The sequence below is a fragment of the Saccopteryx leptura genome, chromosome 6, assembly GCF_036850995.1.
Source record: "Saccopteryx leptura isolate mSacLep1 chromosome 6, mSacLep1_pri_phased_curated, whole genome shotgun sequence".
NCBI classification, from domain to species: Eukaryota; Metazoa; Chordata; class Mammalia; order Chiroptera; family Emballonuridae; genus Saccopteryx; species Saccopteryx leptura.
The window spans coordinates 39,857,331-39,862,015 of NC_089508.1; the positions used below are offsets into that span (position 1 = coordinate 39,857,331).

Consider the following 4,685-nt stretch of genomic DNA (forward strand, 5'->3'; position numbering starts at 1 on the left):
CATCAATGGTGTTGTTTTTATTAGGTTGATTTACTATATCATACTGCTCCTCATTTCTAGCCTCCATGATTCATTCACAATATTTCACCAAATGCACTCATAAAATGTGGCTAGTCACATTTGCCTATGATAGTGGACAGTTATGGTTTTTGTCTTAATTTTCAGGTAAAAGCATTTAAGTCTCCTCTGTGGAATACAGGTTCCCTGCTCAATCCATGGTGTCCTGAATGCTGATGTCCTCACTCCCAACTGTAAAGATGGGTACCTGTGTCAGGACTGATGAAGCCAAAGCATGGAGTCCTGCTGTCCTTAGTCTTTAGTTCCCTGCTCATATCATTCTATACAACAATGACTTTTGCCCCTAGGCAAAGTTAGAAGCATCTCTGAAGAAATTTAGGCAGTATATATAGTGTATTCATGCAATAACAATTCAGAGTGCAAGTTTGGAGCACCAAAGAGGACCCACCCACCTTGGTGTGGCATTTGGGTAGAGGTTCAACCTGACCACCAGCCCCCAGCACCATAAAGTGAATCTTATCATTTACATTCCTACCCCAAGATACAAAACCTAGCTCTAATTCAGGGTCGGGAAAAAGGAAACTCCACACAAGCCACTTATATCAATCAAACTTGTCCTGGATTCACAAAAAAATATGTAAGAGTTTGCAACAACAACAACAAAATATGTAGGAATAAACTTAACAAAGGGTGTGAAGGACCTATATACTGAAAACTACAGAGCATTATTAAAAGAAATAGAAAAAGGCACAATGAAATGTAAAAATATTCCATGTTCCTGGATCAGAAGAATCAACGTAGTTAAAATGGCCATATTCCCCAAAGCAATATACAAAGTCAATGCAATCCCTATTAAAATCCCAATGTCATGTTTAAAGAAATAGAAAATCACCAGATTTGTATGGAACCATAAAATACCCCGAATAACCAAAGCAACCCTGAGAAAAAAGAATGAAGCTGTAGGTGACACACTAGCTGACTTCAAATTATACTACAGAGCCATGATAATCAAAACAGCATGATATTGGCAGAAAAACAACATACAGACCAATGGAACAGGATCAAGATCCCGGAAATAAAACCACATATATATGAACCAATAATTTTCGACAAAGAAGACAAAAACAGACAGTGGAGAAAAGAAAGTCTCTTCAATAAATGGTGGTAGGAAAATTGGAAAGCTACATGGAAAAGAATGAAACTTGTTCCCATGCATGAAATTAATTAAAAATGGATAAAAGACCTAAATATAAAATCTGAAACAATAAATTACCTAGAAGAAAACATAGGTACTAAACTTATGGACCTTGGCCATAGAGACATTTTATGAATTTGAGCTCAAAGTCAAGGAAAGTAAAGGCAAAAATAAATGAATGGGACTATATTAAACTAAAAAGTTTATGTACAGCAAAAGAAATTGACAACAAAACAAAAAGACAGCCAATATCACTGAATGAGAGGTGATAATCACAAACAATAGCTTTGATACAGGCTAATATCCAAAATAGATAAAGAACTCACAAAGCTCAACAACAAACAAGCAAACAATTCAACTAAAAAATGGGGAAAGGACCTGAACAGACACTTCTCCCAAGAAGACATACAAATGGCCAACAGATATATGAAAAGATGCTCATCTTTGTTAGATATTAGAGAAATGCAAATAAAAACCACAATGGGATATCATCTCACACCTGTTAAATTGGTTGTTATCAACAAGACAGGTAATGACAAATGTTGGAGAGGCTGTGAAGAAAAAGGAAATATAATTCACTGCTGGTGGGAATATAAACTGGTACAGCTATTATGGAAGACAGTACAGTGGTTCTTCAAAAAATTAACAATAGAATTACCATATGACCCAGCAATTCCTCTACTATCTACCCAGAAAACTCGAAAACATTGGTACAAAAAGATACATGCACCCCTATATTCATTGCAGTATTATTAACAGTGGCCGAGACATGGAAGCAACCAAAGTGTCCCTCAATAGAGGATTAAAGAAAGATGGTATATATATACAATGGAATAATACTCAGCCATAAGAAATGATAATATGATATATTGCCGTTTTATGAAAACATGGATGGACCTTGAGAACATTATACTAAGTGAAATAAGTAAATCAGAAAAAGCTAAGAACTATATGATTTCACACATAGGTGGATAATAAAACTGAGACTCACGGACATAGATAAAAGTGAAGTAGCTACCAGGGGGAGGGGAGTAAAGAGGGACAAATATACAGTGACAGAAAATGATTGGAATTTGGGTGATGGGTAAACAACACAATCAACAGTACAAATGCTATAGAAATGTTTACCTGAAACCTATGTACTCTTATTGATCAATGTCACTCCATTAAATCTAATTTCTAAATAAAAAATAAAAATAAAACAAACATTTTAAAGATATGTAAAAGAACAATGCAATGAATAGTTCAAATGCTATAAAGATGTCTACCTGAAACTTATGTGTTTCTCTGGACCAATGTAAAGCCATTAACTTTAATTACTAAAAAAAAAAAAGTAAAAAACTATGGATTCATAGGGAATTATTAGGCTCAAGTGAGAATAACCAAAATAAACATCAAGAGAACTGACCCAGACTTTTGAAATAAATATAATTCAAAACCATAAAAAACTACAAGGAATACTCATTTATATTCAAAAAGAGAAGGTATTGTACCATTTAAATTAAAAAGGAACAAAGGAATACAGTGAAGAGTTCATGGAGATTAAAAACACCAAAATAAAAATAGTAAGTCTAAGAAATGCAAGAAAAAAAACAATAAAATCTCCTAGAATATAGAACAAAAAGACCAGAAAAACAGAAACCACAAGAGGAAAATATTAAGAGAAATAGAACCAACTAAAAGAAACAGTGTCTGTCCAACAGGATATCCAAGAATAGAGAACAGAAGAGAAAATCATAAAAGTAAGAGAACATCCCCCAGAGTTGATATAACGTATAAGATTTCAGACTGATAGGGACTGTTAAAATACAGAACAGGATGATTAAAAAAAGAAAAAGATTCATACCTAGACATGTGAAATTTCAGAACACCATGGATAATGACAAGACATTAAAAGCTTTTGGGTGGAGGGGTTAGGAGGAACAGGTTACTACAAACAAATTACATTTTCAGGAATCCCATTGCCACATGGGATGCAAGAAAGCAATGGGATTGAACAGAGCAGCTGTGATGAAATCTGATGTTCTGGCCAGCGAAGTGGCCAATAGTGCAGTGGAGTAGGCCAGGGACCACATACACTGAAGACAGTCTACAGAACAGTAAATGACAGAGGTGGAAATCCAAATCAAACACAGAAGGACAGCCTCACTGAGCAATGAAGAGTGTCAGTTTTACCTGAGGCAATCTAGAAACTGCAAATACATGTGGAGAATTTCCAGGTGGAACTGAAATAGGCCTTCTTAGCTGAGACACCAAGAGGTGGTTCAAGTAGTATTGGACCATCAGCTTTTCTGAAGGGCCTGTATAGTTTCCTAGGGCTTCTATAATAAACCACCACAAACTGATGGCTTACAACAGAAATTTATTTTCTCATGGTTCAGAAGGCTAGACGTCTTAAGTGATAGCATCAACAGGGTTGGTTCATTTATGAAAGCTCTGAAGAAGATACTGTCCCATTTCTCCCAGCTTCTGGTAGATTGTTTGGCAATTCTTATCATCCCTTGGCTTGAGGATGCATCATTCCAATCTCTCTGTATCTATGTGTTCCTTTCTCCTTATAAGGACCCTCACTGGATTTAGGAACCATGCTAATTTTATATAATCTCATCTCTATCTTTATCTTAACTACATTTGCAAGACCACTTTTCCAAATAAGGTTACATTTGGAGATTTTGGTAGACATGAGTTTTGGGGGGATATTAGTCAACCCACTAGAGACTTAACCTGACCTAAACAGATATACTATATTCCTGAATAGAGGAACTTAATATTTTATCATATCATTTTGTAATTACTAAAAAAAAAACAAAACAACAACAAATAAGATGGAGACAAATAAAATAAAAACTTAACTATAACAAAAGAAGATAGGGAGGTGCAATAAAAGCAAGAAGAAACAAATAGAAAACAAATAGAAGATAGTGGACTGAAACCCAATTATATCAACAAGCGCATGAAAAGTAAGTGGATGTATGTTTCTTAAAAAAGACTAAATTATAGGCTGTTTATTAGAAACACATTTAAGCATAAAGACACAGATAACTTGAAAATATAAGGATGGAAAAAGACATAGCATGAAACACTAGTCAAAAGAAAACTGGTATGACCCTGGCCAGGTAGTTCGGTTGGTTAGAGCATCTTCCCCATACGCTGAGGTTGCAGGTTTGATCCCCTGTCAGGGAACATACAAGAATCAACCAATGAATGCATAAATAAGTAGAACAACAAATCAAAGTTTTCCTCTCTCTTTCTTTCTCTCTCTCTCCCTTTCTCGTTCTCTATAAAAGTCAACACATAAAAACATTCAACTAAAAAGAAAGTTGGTGTGACAATATGTATTTTCAGAGGCAAAAGTGTTATTAGAGATAAAGAAGAACATTTCCTTTTTTTTTTTTTTTTTTTTTTGTAGTTTTCTGAAGCTGGAAACGGGGAGAGACAGTCAGACAGACTCCCGCATGCGCCCGACTGGGAT

At 35.1% G+C, this 4,685-nt stretch overlaps 1 pseudogene; it reads left to right on the forward strand.

The window, feature by feature from the left end:
• The first annotated feature begins 3,181 nt into the window (after positions 1-3,181).
• On the forward strand, positions 3,182-3,540 carry LOC136377040 (SNRPN upstream reading frame protein-like; annotated as a pseudogene).
• The last annotated feature ends 1,145 nt before the right edge of the window (positions 3,541-4,685 follow it).